Here is an 18856-nt window from a genome sequence, read left to right on the forward strand (position 1 = left end):
CTCCTGTGCTTCGGTCCATTTGAGAGAGAAGACTGAAAAAGTCGTGTGAAAGTGGATTTTGCACCTGCGCCAGTGCTATAGTGGTATCATACAGACACCCATACAAATCCATCACACGTTGGAAGCTCTGGAAGGCAACGTAAAATATTGCTCTGTCCGTTGGTGGATTAGGTATGCATGCTACATTTCAACGTAAAATGCAATGTAAAAAGATCAAATTTGTTTCAAAGTCGATTAATGTAAAAACCGATAAAGCTCATGTTTTTTATCTAGTTTTATCTATATCTATATCTATATCTAGTTTTTCAAAGGTCTTTGAAAAAAAAAATGTTTATCGCAATTGTGAAAGTTCGAGAAGGTGTACCAGCGCGTGCCTTTATATCGCCAGCTTCAGTCTCGCCTGTAGCTGCGAGAAGGTTAAAAGCGTACAAGTGATCTGTCTTTCGTCAAAATAATTGCTGGAGCAGCAGGACGTAGAGTACCATCCAGCAGCTGTAGATGGTGCTCGGGTAAGCGCTAATTCTGTTTTCAGCACAGGGAGCAAGAATGAGCTCAGTCCGGCTCCCAGCAGAATCCATTCTGGTTTGGTTGCTGTCAGACTGTGCATCTGAGGCTTTTTGGATCGCAACGTGAAAAAAAAGAACAAAAAACAATTGCTCACATCGTGTTACTTCCACCAGAGGAAGGGAAGATATAACTTTAAAAAAATCAGAACTGAATATTTGGATCCGGGGCCTCATACTTATCAAATTATTAAAATAAGAATTATTTAACTATCAGATTGTGTTTCTGCAACATTTCATGCACAGTATGCCGTATTCAACAATAAAACAACAGTCACAACGAGGCCTTTACACCCAGTCTGGGGTATTTTCCCCTTTTATATTTTTGCCACTTTATATCGAACCTGTTATACTCCCAGAAGTGTGCAGTAGCTTATACTTAATACAAATATACAATTCAACGCTGGTATAAACAGATGTGTGCCATGTCTGCCTTTGTAAGCATTTGTTTAAAAAATAAGTTCACAATATGTTAAAAACACAAAAAGCACAAACTTAATAATACAACGATACAAAATCAAATCCAAATCATAAAGCCAATTAAGTACCTATCCTTTAAAAACAGAGAACACCTTTATATCTAAAATAAAAATGTGACATTTGTATCTACTTTTGAATTACTGTACAAAGCAGACAGAGTAGTCCCTGAATTCAAAGATCAGATCTTGGCCAAAACAAGACAATCAGACGTGAGCTGAATTCGGAACAAGAGCCTCTGCTTCGTCGTTTATTGAGCTTTTGATCAAAGTCTGAGTGAAAAAAGATCAGCTATTTTAACAAAATACACAAAGGGCACCTTCCTTCAAGCCGGAGTCAAACTGGTGACCTAAGGATTCCCTCTTGTTTCAACTACAGTCCTCCACTCTACCAACTGAGTTATCAACAGATGTCAGGAGCTGCTCTCTGGCACATACTGCCCAATGTAGTGAAATGTTCCGGATGATTTAAATCCCAGATTGACATCGTTTCCAACTCGTTTCCTTAGTCTTGTTTACCTTGAATTTAAGCCACAAACCAGGATTCTACTGTATAAACTTCCGGAGATATTACAAAATGTTTGATGGAGCATCAATCATTCCAGGCGGAAATTGACTCCTTTTTCTTTCTCGAGGGATCATATTAAACATTTAATTTGGATCAAGAAGAGGATCACCATGAGACACAAAACAAACAGTTTCATTCTGTCTTTATTAGAATCTGTATCACAGCTAATGCATGTAAAGCCTTTAGTATGCGAGAGTGAGAGTTCAGTTATGCCAGGGAGTGTGAGAAAAGAGAACTGAAATTTAGTAAATTAATATTTAAATAGAGTGTAAATCTTCAAAGTGTCACTGCAAAATTATTACAGGGGTCTACCAGCTGCCGGACGTACTTGTTTTGGGACTATTTCCAATAAGTACCGCATTAGTAGTTGTGTGTCCTTACTGGTATCTTTTAAACATTCGGTTATATACAAACGGGACAGAGACACAGTAATAATCCGATTTTAACATGTCCTGCATTTTAACTTACTGATCAGATAAATTGAAATGTTCTGATTCAGAGCCCCTGCAGTTCGTGCTAATTAGAACCACAACAATACTACTGAGTCCTGAGCACCACACTGAGCAAAGGTTCAGCTGAACTCTGACTTTGTTCAGCACGACTTGTTGTTGCAGTTGAGCTCAGAGCTGGAGATGATCTCCATATTCTACCACACTAACTAGTCCTAAACGTAGTACACAGTACACACTTTTTTAAAACAATTTAAAATATTACAAAGGCTGTAAAGCACACTCTAAATCGATCCGAATATTTGATTTCCGCGATCCGTTTAGGCAACATTAGGCAACGTGGCGCTTCTCCAGCAAAGCATTTCTCAGTTTTGTGAACTACTGGTGCTTTTAACACACCAACTTACGTATCTCGTCAGGATGGCCGAGTGGTCTAAGGCGCCAGACTCAAGGACTCCTGTCTTTCCATTGCTTGGGTGTTCTGGTCTCTGAATAGAGGCGTGGGTTCAAATCCCACTCCTGACAGCTTTTCCCTCTCTTGCATTTTTCCTGTCTTCTTGTGCTCGCTGACAACGACAGAAAGAAGAAAACGGAGAAACCGGCTTGCGGGCACATGATGGGCAGGGAAATGCTTCGTGAACACTTCAATGTGATTAGCAGAAAGTCAAATAGGCTTCGATTTCTCCCTTAAGAACTGTTTGGGGTGCCTGTAATCGAGTAAAGATTTACGGTCAATGTATGCATTCAAAGGTGAAAGACCGAAATATAAATCCAGAAGAAGATGTATTAAAACATATTGTAACGCTTACGGCCGACAGGCACTGTGTAAGAGCCGGCGTACCAGAGCAGGTGATGTCACCGCCCTTCCCTGTGATAGCAGGACTACAGCTACTGGGCTGTAGAGAGATCTCTCTTTGGCTCACGGGGCTGGGTTGCTGCAGAGAAACGCGGGAGTCCCGGGTTCGAGCCTCAGTCGGGATGGGGCCGACCTAATGCGGCAAGGGCGCCTGCCTGAGCCCCCGTTGCGTTGCAATACCGTTTTCCTTGCGGTTTCCCCTGTATTTCATTAAATGTGGCATTGTGAAATCAGCCTGTAGCCCTACGGAATGCAGCCACTCTCCCGGTGACAGCGGCAGGAGCCGAGAGGATTAAATCAGAGCTCGAACCGAGAGTTTAAAAAATATGGGCAACTAGAACATAGATCATAAAACATTTTTATTAAACTTTCCTATCTGCTCGGCCTTACTGAAGTATTTTAGCTGCATTTTAGCTTCTATTTATATACTTTACAGTAGATAGTGTTTAGTAAGAGAAGAGAGATACAAGCGCTAAACCCCCACAATAACCAAACCTTAACTAAAGCAGGAAGATCAGTTTCTGCTCGAGACAGCCGTTTTCTGAACTGTAAACCTTCAAAACTGGCTGGAGACGCTGTGTGTCCGGACTCAGAGGTTGTATAAGAAAAGACTCGGAGAGCTGCAGTCGCGGCTCATTGCTCTGCGCTCCCCGTGCGGAATGCGCGTGTCCTCCCTCCTTCATTACCTTCATACACTCCTCTCAAACCACAGCAAACTCCTGAAATATTTCGGTGAACAGATACTGGGTCTTTCTTTCCGAGATATCATAGGCAGAAACAATAAACACGGTGAAAACAGGAAGGTATTCTGATCGTATAGAGAAATGCGCAAAAATACATTTCCTAAAATCCAATAAAATCTAGATACATTTTGATGCTATTCTGATGTATCTGAATAGTTTTGGCACAGTTGTTACAGCAAAGAGACAAATAAACTTTTTTTTTATTTCATTCGAGCTGTAGTTTTGAAAATGTTTTTTCAATTCTCTAAATAATTCAAACACAAACACCCGTTGTAAGCGTCTGACCATTGATACTCTTGAATTACAGTATAAGCCCGTACACACGCTGGCAGGCAGTTCAGCGAATATGATGCCCCTGCAGGGGCCGAATATTAGACAGACGTATACATACAGTCATCGTGTGGAGTTTATTCCTCCTCTACCGCAGTCTTTGCCTCTTGTCACATTTGCGCTTAATTGTCGATTTTTTGTATAGAACACCGAATATATTGAGGAAGCCTGTCAAGCGAAGACTGATGGATTATTGAGGTGCAAACACTGGTTCAAAATCAACACCCTCTGCTATTGCCGTTGTTTCTTCGATAGTTTCTTCAAATTCCTCATCTGACCTTCAATATCAAGGGATATTGAGCATAATACCATACAAATTGTAACTTTCTTTTGATTGCCAGTTTTATTAAAATGCCATCCCCTTTTACAGTTATTTTAGATGTTTGGCAAGGCGTAATATCCCCCCTCTCACCCTCAGCTAAAATATTTTAAAAGTACAACAACATTACATTATATTGAACAGCGTTTATGTTAACATTTATATTCAAATTAAGGTAAATATACGAAAATATTAAAATAGAACTCCGGCGACCTGTTGTTTTTGCTTGTCAAGTTCTCGGACAATTTTGCATTGTTTTTTAAATTACTTTAGCTGAAGATGCAACGGGAGCATAAGTGAATTCTCCCGCCACTCACTGGAACATATAATTCCATGGGTGAATACTAACTGCTCGCAAGTTGCCAATGTCGGTAATTATTGGAAATTCCCGGTAATGTTGACTCTGGTACTCAATTGTTTACTACTGCAAATATCAAAATAGTTCAGGTTTTGCGGAACAATTAAATTTTTGCAGTGATGATGTTTACTATAGGAAGAAGTGTGTCCCTGGGTGGGATCAAAAAACCCACCTGGGGGTTAATAGCCGAAAACGCTAACCGATTGCACCACAGAAATGCTTACACCTTGCTTTTTTTCATTTACATACTTTTGGTGAACAAAAAAATTCGCTCGCATTTCATCTTTCACAAGCTGTATGATTTAAAAAAACAAGTTGTTCTGCAAAGGAAATGAATAAACGCATTAAACCAAATCAAGACCTCTTTGAGTGTCCCAAATTACATGTTCTGTAAAACAAGACAGGAAAAAAAAGGTACCGCTGGAATTCGGATCCAGGATTTCCTCTTTATGAAACAGGTGTTTTAACCAGCTTTACCACAGCACCGGCATTATACTATTCTTATACAGGTGGGTAACCACCCTCAAACCTTTGTTCTCTCGCTATTTTACCTTTGCCTACTGCCCTGTTTCTCTCAAACCTGAAGAAGGCTCCACGGGCGAAACGTTGTGTTCTCGTTCTTCTTTTTTTCAGCATGGAATAAACCTATTACCTATTCTTATACAGCCGCTTGGACACACCGCTCTGAGACATCTGAGGTCGATGTGCGCTGAGCCTGGTCGCCGAGCAAAATCATGCCCAAGGGGGGTGGCTTTTGTGACGAGGTGGCCGAGTGGTTAAGGCGATGGACTGCTAATCCATTGTGCTTTGCACGCGTGGGTTCGAATCCCATCTTCGTCGGTTTATGTTTTCGACTTGTGATCCGTTTCTAAGTCGAACTTGCTTTCTTTAGCTACTGTAGTAGAGCAGTAAAATTTCTAGCGTTGGCTGAACATGGCTTACAGCAGTAGCTGACAGATGTAATCTCTTAATATTTAGGTTAAATTTATGCTTTGTACTGCTTTCACCTGATATTAATAGTAGTCCTGATGAACGATTTAGGGACATGGCACATCTTGAAAATGTTCTTGTTAATTTCAGCTTGGAAAAGATGCACTCACCAGAAGCAGAAACTGGTCGTATCTGCAAAATGCACAATGCAATAGCAATGTCTTGCTATGAGTCCTTACCTGTAACAGGAGGCGTTGTAGGACTTTTTTAGCTCAGAAAAAGCTATCAATTCATCTTACATTTCTACTCCATCAATATTAACAATGTTATCTTTACTAATCTCTAAATATAGCTCTAAATAAATGCAAATTTTAAAATACATTTTAAAATAAATTCTATTCCATATATTGTAACTTTGTGGTATTTAGAATTTTTATCTGAGGATGCAAGGGAAAGTACAGATGCAGCCATTCAAAATGCGCGGTAAAAACCCGCGGTACGGTAACCTACCCACAAGCCACCGCGGGGCACCGGAGCATACCGCAGGGCAAGTGATTGGCTGGCCAAAATGACCGACAGGGGCACTCGTGGTGCATTGGTTGGTAGTGCAAAGATTGAATCATTTAATGTCTTTACTGTGCACATTTTAATCCGCTTAGTTTTGAATATTTATATGGATTTTACCACTAAAGGGAAATTTTAGTAGCTGAGCATAAAAAGAAGAGGAGCATAACGCATCTGAAGGTCATAAACGATATTAATTTAAAACATTACTGTATGTATGTAAACTGTACTGTGTATGGCTGGTCTTGGTAGTTTAAAGAAAAAATACACACCAGTCTTCCATTTCTCCCTAAACATTTTAAGCATGAAAGTTTTATGAAACGGTACCCAAATATGCGATTGCTGTATAGAATGAATTTTAATTAAAAAAAAATATTTAACACGAACATTAAGCTGTTTACATCTTCCGCCTGAGAACAGTCACCCGTTGCTACCCAACGCAGAATGGTGATTGGCTGACACCATCTGACACCCCTCTGATTGGAGAAAAAAGACGTGCTGGCGTGCTATACCAGGAAGAGGATTCTTTCCATTCAAAACGTGTATTTTAAAAGTTTAAGAAGTAAAAACCTTACAGCGTACACAGATTTCTAAACTGATCAGGATCGTTATCTTTGTCTTATGCATAATAATGTTCACCGCTCTGTCCAGCAAATTAATAATAAACTTTATTTTATATAGCGTTTTAAACGAATAAGTAATTAGATTGCTCATAAACCTAATCACTTGCTTTTTCTTTTTATTTAGGCTCAGATTACAACTATAGATCGAATTATTAATAACCATAATAACAACCAACCAACAAAAACAACCATATAAACATAATGGTGGTGCTGGACCTTCCAGTTTTATTTATTTATTTTTTAATCGCGTAACATAAACATATTACCGTATGCAAACTGTACTGTATACAATATGTACATGTATATTTAATGTCTTAACTGTGCCCGTTTAAGTATTGAATATTCATATCTAATTTTACCACTGAAGGGAAATCTTAACATAAACATACAGTATATGGCTGGTCTCGGTACTTTAAAGAAAAAAATACACACCGGTATTCCATTTCTCCCTAAACATTGTAAGCTTCGAAGTCTTTAACTAACGTGATACCGGAGTCAACAAGCATACTTTTAGAATTTGATTAAAAGGGAATATAATATGGAATCGCGTATCTCAAGAAATTAATAACGATATAATTATATTCATGTTGCAAAAGAACTGCAACGGACATAAAAACTCCCTTGCATGGTTTCATTACGACCAGAATCGGTCTTGAGATATTTTTAACTTGATTTACAGTATTTGAGAGGTATGTCTTAACACCGATACTACAGTGCTTAAGTACTGCTCACGTATATGTTTCTAGGTTTATATTATGCATTTCATACGGTCAAATTACTTTTGAGCAATAAGAAGCGAGAAACGGTATGCGTTTTACTTTCGTTTTGTGCTGGGACCCGTGGATTGATTAGAGATATCAAGTACATACAAGTCATTTTTTAAATGTTGTAGTTCGTCTTGAAAAAATGTTACGAGTACATCATCTATCAACAATTACACAGGTTCTGTTTCCATATTGCGGATTTTGGTTACGTAATATTATTTTCTAGATTTCACGTTGTGAATATGATGGGATGTCTGATGGGATGTTTCTAAAAATCCATCCTCTGTAAAACGTCTTCTCCAGTTGTCCTGCATATGTATTCGCTAATGAAGCTGTGTGTTCTGAGCCTAGATCTCTACATTTCTGTATGAACCAGCTTAGAGGGCTAAAGACAGCTTGTGTTTAAATTGAGTGTAAGGCAATTTATGCTTCTAAAGTCATGGTCAGCATTTATCTTTGTACTGTGTTGTAAACTTGTTCTGTGCCAAGTCACATTATTTTATAGCGTTTTTAAAGCGTTATCAAATACGGTGTTACTGTAGTTTACTGAGTCCCATGTCACATGGTCTGTGATTGAAACCTGTAAAACCGGTTTAATTCGTCACAGCCAGCACTCTTCAGGTGTGAGAGTCTTCTGCTCAGAATGAAACGCTAAAATGTTTGTGTATATTCTAATGGTAGTGGGGGCGGGGTGTGTGGGAATAAGTTTGGTTGAAACATTTTCTCTGAAAGCATTTTCTTCTTGTAACCGATCTTGTTACAGCATGTTACAGTTTACTATTATTAACCATATTAATTTTAAGTGCTTAATGTAAAATCTTGTAAAAATATATTTTCATTGTTCAAATATACATTAAGTCTGACTATCATATAATAAGTTAAATACAAAACTAAAGAAAAAATAGGGTTAAATATAATTCAAAATATTTTGCTAACAATGTTAACTGTTTATGAATAATAAAATGTATTAACTAAGGAGTAGGATGGCACAGTTGTTAGTATGTTTTTTGTTTTTTTTAACCCAATCTCCGGGAAACCATTAGTACGATGGTGAATCGGAGATTCTCAACCCTTGCTGCGTACGACTGGAAAAGAATTCGTGATCGGATCAACGAAATGCTTCGTAGGAGGAGGCAGTCTTTTCCTCTTGTCTAACAGTCTGTCCACAAACAAAACATTCCTGTTAGACAAGAGGAATTGAAAAAAAAACAATGTTGTCAATGAAAACCGGTGTGTGTGTCTCTCCCTGCTGGATGTCCCTCTCACAAACTGCTGAATGAATAAAATAATTTTATTGAAAACGAGTTTGCGATTGTCTGGTCTTTAAATTCTGTAGATACGCGATTCCATATTATATTCCCTTTTAATCAAATTCTAAAAGTATGCTTGTTGACTCCGGTATCGCGTTAGTTAAAGACTTCGATGCTTAAAATGTTTAGGGAGAAATGGAATACTGGTGTGTATGTTTTCTTTAAAGTACCGAGACCAGCCATATACTGTATGTTTAAGTTCCAAAATTAATATCGTTTATGGGCTTCACACGCGTTGCAGTATGCTCAGGCACTAAGTAAAAGGAGATGCTTCGTATTGCTTGACTAATTTTAAAAACTAAGTTATAAATATAAAAATTGCAGGCGCTGCTCTGGTGCGTCGGCTCCTACACAGTGCCTGTCTGCCGTAAGCGTTACAATATACATACAGTACCCAACACTGCTTGTACCCATCTGTCATGTAAATAAAACACCTTGAATTGAATTGAATTGAGGGGAGAAGGGGGGGATACTAAAGCCAATACTGGCTCAATGGGCTTTGACGTGCTAATGCGTTAACGGTCCGGGTGTGGCAGGCTTCCAATGTCAACTCGACTCGATTAGAAGACAATGAACGTATTTTAGCCCTAAATGAATTAATAGCAAACATGGTTTACATAAAATACATTTTTCCAAGAAAGTTTATAATAATACGATCTATAGTTGAAATCTGAGCCTACTTTAAAAATAAAGGAAAAGCATTTTCAAAGAGCAATCACGCTGTGTTTATGAAGAAAAAGTGATTAGGTTTATGAGCAATCTAATTACCTATTCGCTTAAAATGCTATATAAAATAAAGTTTATTTAGAGATGAATGATCAGTGTCGCAGTTTAAATAATGTGAGTCAGGAAACTAACACAGCGCCACCGGATTTAATAACGCAATAAAAACGCTATAAAATAATGTGACACAGTACAGCACAGTACAACAATACTGACCATGACTTTAGAAGCATAAATTACCTTACACTCAATTTAAACACAAGCTGTCTTTCTGTATGAACCTCTAAGCTGGTTCATACAGAAAATGTAGAAATGCATTAGCCTGATCATGATTAAAAAACACATAATTAAACACGCGTTTGCGATTTAAATCAGAACACGATTTAAATCAATATAAATGTTTATATTGTAACGCATACTGTCCCGCCTCCATTTCTCTATAACAATTTACTGTTGCACACACACACACAATAGAAGCAGGAACCACTGTCAGAAGGGAAGATATATTCAAAATATCGCAAATATCGATCATGTTGCGATATTTTGAAATATAAAAGTCAATTGATTGTCCATAATATCGCTTACCTATTTTTTCGAAGAAATGTTTGTTAAAATAAAAGTCCAGCACCAGCTGGATTCGAACACACAACCTACCAGTTGGAAGTCACGCACCTAGACCAGTAGGCTACAAGACAGCTCGCATGTTCAGGTAGGCGAAACAGCCTTACACAGTCCTGCCGCAGTACACGGATATAATCATACCGTTATTAAATTCTTTAGATACGCGATTCCATATTATATTCCCTTTTAATCAAATTCTAAAAGTATGCTTGTTGACTCCGGTATCACGTTAGTTAAAGACTTCGAAGCTTACAATGTTTAGGGAGAAATGGAATACCGGTGTGTATTTTTCCTTGTGATATTTTAAGCTCTAGTTGAATGATAGGTGTCGCATTTTAAATCATTTTCGTAGCTAGAAATTATGAAACGCCCTGTTAAAAGCAAGGAAGTTTTTATGCCCCGTTGAAGTAAAACAAAATGCCTGACAAAGTATGGCTTGGACAGATTCCAAGTGCTTGTACAAATGTGCTAAAGAAATTATACTTTGAGTATACAGCTTGTCCAAAGTCATCCATTATTAATACTATTAGTAATATCTTCAGTAAAGGCTTTGATGCATAAATATTTCTGATAAAGGTAGGTTGTGTACTTCTGTCCAACTGAGCAATCTTGCTTTCATAATATATACCAACATTTTAATGACTGATGATTAACATGCTGTAATACACAGTTCAAAATTAAAGGCTCAAATGCTGTACATGAGAGGTTAAGCTCCCCCTGGCGGTTTTACAAGGCGACGCCGGATAGTTAGTCACGTGACACACGTGAAATGCGTGATACCGCGTGATACTGTGACACGCCCACCGGGGTATGCCGCGAAATACCTCACCCATTTTGAATGGCTGCATCTGTATTATACAAATGTGAAAGAGGCTTGTATTTTAATACAATTTTCGATCAAAAGAAAACCAAAATCCGTATGATATTACCGTCAATATCCCTTGCTACTAACGTTCAGTTGAAAGGTTTGAAGAAACTCTCAAACAAGCAACTGCAGTAGCAGAGAGTTTTGATTTGAACCGATGCTTGCAGATCAATACTCCATTCGTCCTTGAAAGAAGCAAAGACAGGGATGTTTTGAGTGTCTCCATGATCCTCTTCTCAATCCAAAAGAAAGGTTTTATATGATCCTTATCCCACTAGAAAAAGGGTCAATTTCAGCCTGCACTGATGTCCCTTCAAACGTTTTATAAGAACTCTGGACGTTTATACAGTGGAAGCCTGGTCCATTTCTTCTTCTGAACGAGTGAGTATTTTGACGTCGAACTGGGATTTAAATAGAGGAACACTACACTACTTTGGGCTACACGTGTGACAAAGCGTTTACTTTCCGACCTCTCGATAGCTCAATTGCTAGATCTTAAGACTGTAGACAAAAACAGTGGGCATTTCTTATGTCCCTGGTTTGAATCCAGCTCGAAGGATGGTGTTTTCTTGTTCCTTAATCAAAAAGTGAAAATTGCGAATTTGTCTTTCACTTTGACGTTCACCCGAAAGCTCAGTATACAAAGAAGTAAAGGCTCCTGTTCTGGATCCTAATCCTAATCCTCACGTCTGATTGTTTTGCTTAGACCTTTAAAATGTACACTGTGGACTGTTTGCTCTTCCTAACACAATTAAAAAGCCGCCGACGAACTTACCGATCGGGAGTTTAGTGATAGCGCGCACTTAAGACGCTCCGTTTTCTATCGCCGGCATCTCTGTATTCTTTTTAAAACGCGATATTTTTTATTCTTCGTGTGTGAATTTCAGGGAGACTCATAAACCCTTTGTCTGTTTTAAAGATACATTATTTTAAACCAGACATAATGAAAGACGTAGTAACTAGACACACATACAAGACACATGAATAGTAGCGGCTCTGAATGCAATACAAACGCCAATGGCGCAATGGATAACGTGTCTGATTACGGATCAGGAGACTTTAGGTTTGTACTCCTTCCTGGTTCATGAAGAAGCTTTTAAACCTCACTACTCAACACTGACATCGTAGGGTGTGCGGTCCTACACAACCTTACTATCGACTAGATGAGTCTTCTGTTCTATCTCCGATTCTTTCCGCACATTCCTGCTATTTCACCACCGTTATTGTAGGACAACAGCCACAGACACAAGAAGATATACTATTCCGAACAAATGTCTTAAAAAATCACGTTGAAAAGGGTGACAATAAGTTTTTGTTTCTTTAACGTAACCTAACTTTTGCCTGTAAAGTTCACATTATTTTCTGTAGCCGCAAATCCCCAATATTTCTGCTGTCTCCCGAGAAACACAAGCGTGGAGTCAAATCATATTAAATAACACAACACATCTATTAATTTAACACCCAGATGTGACAGAACACATGTAAGACTTACACACAGCTTTTAATATGCTATAGTGAATTTGCAGGTATCCTGGGGAGGGAAGAGAACTGATATTAAGGAGATACATATTTAAAGGGGATATAAGTCTTAAATGTGTTTTGTCACATCTGGGTGTTAACTGAATAATTTTCTAGCATTATTTATTGTGTTTTAACTCTATACTTGTGTTTCTCAGGAGACAGCAGAAATATTGATGTTTACATTTATATTCACATTCCCGGTGATATTGACATAGGTACTCAACTATTTACTTTGACTCGTGTCAAAAGTTGAAAATCTCTGCAAACATCAAGATGGCTAAGCACGTGCAAAGAAACTCAATCACATTTAGAGAAGGTAATGTTTAGATCGGATTAATTCGAAGTGTGTCTCTGGGTGCGTTTGATCTACCAACATTGTGTTTAACTGAAGCACACCCCGACTGAGTATGCCATAGAAACTGACACATGTCGTATTTTTCTACATTCACAGATTTTTGGCTAAAGTAAAAAAAAAAAATCGTTGTCATTTTCTTGCCAGCTGGCAGTAATTCTTTTGCACTGATAACAAAGATAAGCATTTTAGCTTTCGCAATGTGTGGAGTTTTTGAAAAACAAGTTGTGCCAAAAACGAAATAAACACCTCCATTAAACTTAATGCAGAAGCATGTTGTCTATAACAATAAACGATGCAAGAAGACAGGAAGAAAGGCACCGCTGGGATTTAAACCCAGGATCTCCTGTTTACTAAAGAGGCACTTTAACCATCTAAGCCACGACACAAGCAGAACTCTCTTCTTTTACTGCCACTTGGACACACCGCTCTGAGACACCTGCGTTTAGTAAGCACAGAGTCCGCCGGCTGAGCAAGTTGCCTCCTTTACACGGAACAGGAGCCCTGACCGTAAGAGAAATGAAGAGAAATGGCTTTTATTGGGCAGTTTTCATGTCCAATGCGCTTGACATCTCCCAAGGGCGGTTCATTTACGACACTTTTCCTTTCTTTCTTCTTTCTGTACACTTTGATGAAACAAAACGAGAAATCATGTAAGGGAAAATGTCTTTTTTCATGGAGAAAAACCTAATTTACCGGAGCAAATGCTCACCAAGCAAGATCTGCTTTACTACTAGAGAGAAGTAGAGTGAAAGACGTGATCATTTCACGCCACTGTGGAACGAAACGCTTTTGTCTTGGAATTCTAAATCAATTAGAAATTCAGAGCGACACATAAAGGCTTTGTCTGCTTAAAAGTGATGATTTTTTAAAACTAAAAAAAAATGTAGAAAACACGTTTCTCACTTAGAAATTTAAGATGGGGGTGGGGTATTACTAGTAGCGGCACTGAACTCACCATGGTGCAATTAATTTACGTGACGGGCTAGTGGTTGAATGGATAACGCGTCTGATTTTGGTTTATAAGATTGTCGATTCGACTTCTACCGGGGTTGTGTGATTCAAATCAGGCTCCTCAGAAATAGATGTGCGTTATGTAAATGAACCCCACCTGAAAGCAAACGTTGGGTCTGGGTTCCTTTCTTTCCTGCATGAAATAGCAAATCGTTACAAAAAAAAAACACCAACTAATGTCCAATAGTCCAAAAGTTAGTCATTTAAGTAAATATGAATATACTGTAAGGTCTTGGTACATGGGAGTGGATTTCAACCACAATTAAAAGAAGGGCAAATTATAATTACAGGCTTCAGACACTTTTTCATACAAAAGTGACCAAACACTCCCTAACTTTCAGGTTTGCTTGAACCTGTAACAAAAAAGCAGTCTGAAACTTCCATTCTCTGATGTCACCGTCTCTAAAGCCAGACGTGATGTTTCATATTTGTGCAGTATGCCTTTTCTCTTGTCGTGTTCAAGATGACCTGCTGCATAAGCTCCTATCTGGGTGTTCTGTACTGCGCTGTTATTTCATTCAGATTACCTATGTGGTGTACAGAGAAAACCCAACTGCATGGTATAATTTTCAGGTTCAGCACCAGCAGCACCTGCAAACACATTCCCCCAAAGAGAATAACAGTAATGCTAGAATAACTAGTATTAAAACTAATACTACTACTGTTAATTCTCTAACAGTAACACTATAATTATAAATAATATTTACATGAATATTAACATTAAAACTAAAACTATCAGTAGCGCTATCATCATTAATACTCACATGAACACTAGCATTAAAACAACCAGTTGTACTCTCATTAATATTAATATGAATACACTAGTATTAGTTTTTGTTGCTACCCATAACGTTACATCGCTCTTTGTGATGAACGCGATACACCTAGACGCGCACAGTGACGTGGCGCCTGTCCCCGTGGTTACCATACTTATGATTTATAAACATGGGAAAAAATACATGTAAACTGTTACTTACATACATTTATCAACTTGGAATATATTTTTTTAGCTCTAGGATACAGTTACCTAAATAATAATAAGAATAATCATTGTTTAATTTCGGTTTGAACATTTTTTACACTAAACGCACTGTGGTAATTGATCGATACAGTCTTTATTGACTGTTTTTTAGATATTTAAAACAGGATCAAAAACAGAAAAAGAACCAGTACTCACCAATCGGTGAAGTTAATCGTTTATTCTACGGTTTTTCAATTGAATTAATTGGTTTTCGATAGATAAGTGATCAATAACTCCCCTCCGTGCGCGCCCTGCGCCTCCCGCGGTCTTGCTTTCGGGTCCAGATGCTCAGGCTGGTGTCTGTGACGTCACAGCGCTCTTTCTAACAGAGCAGAGCGCGTCTCCGCTGGAGGAGACTCCTGTCCGGAGCCTGGGGGGCTTTTCTTACAGATATAACATCCCCCCCAAAAAAGAACACACCGGGCTGTGAAGAGAAGCAAATCATAACAGTTGTAAAAGGAGAGCGACAACCCAAGGAATGAAATTCATTAAACAGGAAAAAAAATAGTTTACTTCGCAGATTAATGTGTTACAAGGCGTACCTGTGTGGAGCAGTAGAGAATGAGTACAAGTCCCTGTAATAAGTGCTTTTAAATGTTTTAAACGAATCATCAGAGTATAGAAGCCAGGAGGATCAGGAACCTGATCCTGGAGGTTAAAATGTGTATCCTGGTTTTATTTCCAGCCTGCTCTCAGTTCCATAGGCAGTCTGATTATTTAAATTAAATGTATAACTGTTACAATAATTCATCTAATTGTAAATTTATAAGACTGTGAGACACCTGTGAGAGACATATGAGAGCTGGTGATTCCCTGGGCTGGTGTGGAATCACACACAGACAGGTCTTCTTCTGTGTGATCTGAGTCCCACTGCTGAGAGCTACAGACTGGTCAACTGGTCACTACTGTAGACACGGCCATTGGCCCATCGGCTACTAATAATCAATATACAGTGTACTGACCAGAGTGTCACTACTTGTGTTTATTACATTAAAAGATAATTCCACACTCACGTGTGTTAGAAAACATTTATAAAACATGTTTGGAGATTGACATCTGAGATGACATTGAGATGACATTGAGATGACAGTAAAGAAAGTAATACTGAAGGGCTGGAGGTCCTGGAAAGGGTTAATAGAAGCTTCTTGCTTCTGACCTGGAACAGAGTCCACAGCTGACAGATCAGTGAGTCTTGAGCCCAGTTCACAGAGAGGAGAACCAGGAGCTCTTCTCTGTCTCTAAGTGGCTGTGAGGAAGGAGAAAATGGGGAGATGTGACCTGAGTCCAGGCTGTTCCAGGATTGTCTGAACGTCCTCTGGTTCTGGATTGACGGATAAAAAGAAGTATGGAGCTTCTGTCCGATTGTCTCTGAGCTGTGAATCAGACTGAGAAGAGAATAATGATTTATTATTCTGCCTCTGATAATTTTTCTCTTTGCCAAGTGGTGTTACATCCCCTTCAGAAACTCTGCACAGACTGTCAGAGTGAGAGAAAAGTAGAGAGATGGACAGATAAGAGCACACGCGGCGAGAGATACATATGTCTTGATTTACTTTGAACCAAGTGTTCATTTCCTTTGTGGAACAAGTTGTTTCTGAACTTCAAGAAATTCATACAACTTCTGAAAGATAAAATATAAGTCTTGCTAATCAGGACAGAAGAAATACCGCAAGAAAATGTCAGTGATTTTTCTCCTTTTAACGAAAAGTGGAGAAAAACAACGGCAGTGCATCTCCGTCATCTTAATTTAGCTTAATACAAGTATTCACTTCCTTTTCTGTGGATTACAGACTGCGAAAGATGAAATAAAGTTATTGGTTATTCATGGTCAGTGCAGAAGAAATACTGCCGGCTGGCAGGAAAATGTCAGTATTTTATAATTCTTTAATTACAAACGTGTGAATGGCAAAAAGCAATGGGAATGTGTCTCTATGCAGCTATTAAATGAAGGGCTGGTGGTTCAAACCCACTAAGGGATGAGCTTCAGACTGTTCCGCTGTAACCATAACCTCTGCTAAAACTTGATGGGATTTCTTTGCAAGCCCTCCTGAAATTTGCAGGAAATATGGATTTTACTCGTGTGGAACTACAAGTAAACAATTAAGTACCTGTCAATGTCCTAGAAAACCATTTTCACATGTGGAATTTTATCTTCAACTGGCTGTCAGGAGAATTCATTTATACACCCGTTGTATCCTTAGCAAAAATATTTTAAAATTAGAACACAGATTTGTTGGAGAACTTGACAATCCTTGACAATCATTATTAAATGAGCATTATACAATTGTGTGTTGATATTTTGTATATGTACCTTAATTGTAATAAAATTAAACATAATTGCTTTGATATGGATGTTCATTTGAAGGATTTGAGGAAACTATCAAGGATCTCAGAACAACCAAAGATACATCTGGGCATCTGCTATTGGTAAAGATTAAAGAGTACTGTAAGTGTGAAGCTTGCACACACACGAGAGAAAAATCAGTTTTAATGTACTTCATTAAACTGATGGTGTGCTTATCAATCGTGCATAAAATGTACATAGCTAAGGATGGTTTCAATCAGTCGATTTCTGGATTAAGGGCCCAGCACGGTTCCGCTGCACCACTCTGCTAACAGATGTCTTAGTGTGATTCAACACAACTACTCTATCTTTGCTTTCTAAAAGTGTGCCCGAGATGGAAAAGTCTAAATGGTAAACGCAGACGTCACTTTGAGCACTTGGTCTTTTATAGTACAAATCATCACACGCTGCCTTACATGGCATGTCTTCAAGATCGTTGTGAACCAAACCTTCTGCCAAACTGAATCTTTCGTCGTTAATTCCCAAATCTTCAATGAGAATCAGTGAAACAAAAACCAAGCCCATGTACACACTCGCGTCCTAGCGTGAAAGAAAAATGATGGAAGCATTTGAGAAATAACGAGAGTAGTCTGAACATCTCCAGCCTGTCAACTACTCTACAAAGAGATCGCTCCCTCTACACCCACTTTATAACACTGAAAATGATTCAGGAAGCACAGCAAAGTTCTAGAACCAGGGAATGCATCTGCATACATAAAATGTCAATTTTTCAAAAGTAAAATCTTCAGCTTTGAAAGATTGTCATCTACAGTGCCTTGCGAAAGTATTCGGCCCTCTTGAACTTTTCAACCTTTTGCCACATTTCAGGCTTCAAACATAAAGATATAATTTTTTTATTTTATGTGAAGAATCACCAACAAGTGGGACACAATTGTGAAGTGGAACGAAATCTATTGGATTTTTGAAACTTTTTTAACTAATAAAAAAATGAAAAGTGGGGCGTGCAAAATTATTCGGCCCCCTTGTGTTAATACTTTGTAGAGCCACCTTTTGCTGCGATTACAGCTGCAAGTCGCTTGGGGTATGTCTCTATCAGTTTTGCACATCGAGAGACTGAAATTCTTGCCCATTCTTCCTTGCAAAACAGCTCGAGCTCAGTGAGGTTGGATGGAGAGCGTTTGTGAACAGCAGTTTTCAGCTCTTTCCACAGATTCTCGATTGGATTCAGGTCTGGACTTTGACTTGGCCATTCAAACACCTGGATACGTTTATTTGTGAACCATTCCTTTGTAGATTTTGCTGTATGTTTGGGATCATTGTCTTGTTGGAAGATAAATCTCCGTCCCAGTTTCAGGTCTTTTGCAGACTCCAACAGGTTTTCATCCAGAATGGTCCTGTATTTGGCTGCATCCATCTTCCCCTCAATTTTAACCATCTTCCCTGTCCCTGCTGAAGAAAAGCAGGCCCAAACCATGATGCTGCCACCACCATGTTTGACAGTGGGGATGGTGTGTTGAGGGTGATGAGCTGTGTTGCTTTTACGCCAAACATATCGTTTTGCATTGTGGCCAAAAAGTTCGA

At 38.6% G+C, this 18856-nt stretch overlaps 2 non-coding genes across 2 annotated transcripts; both read left to right on the plus strand.

Annotated features, from left to right (window-relative positions):
• Window positions 1-2470: 2470 nt before the first annotated feature.
• trnal-caa (transfer RNA leucine (anticodon CAA)) lies at window positions 2471-2581 on the plus strand. Its single transcript has 2 exons — window positions 2471-2508; window positions 2536-2581. It is a non-coding gene; the product is annotated as a tRNA-Leu (tRNA).
• A 2839-nt stretch (window positions 2582-5420) lies between these two features.
• On the plus strand, window positions 5421-5502 carry trnas-gcu (transfer RNA serine (anticodon GCU)). Its single transcript has one exon. It is a non-coding gene; the product is annotated as a tRNA-Ser (tRNA).
• Window positions 5503-18856: the final 13354 nt, after the last annotated feature.

The sequence above is a fragment of the Lepisosteus platostomus genome, chromosome 5, assembly GCF_059453375.1.
Source record: "Lepisosteus platostomus isolate fLepPlt1 chromosome 5, fLepPlt1.hap1, whole genome shotgun sequence".
Classification (NCBI taxonomy): Eukaryota; Metazoa; Chordata; class Actinopteri; order Semionotiformes; family Lepisosteidae; genus Lepisosteus; species Lepisosteus platostomus.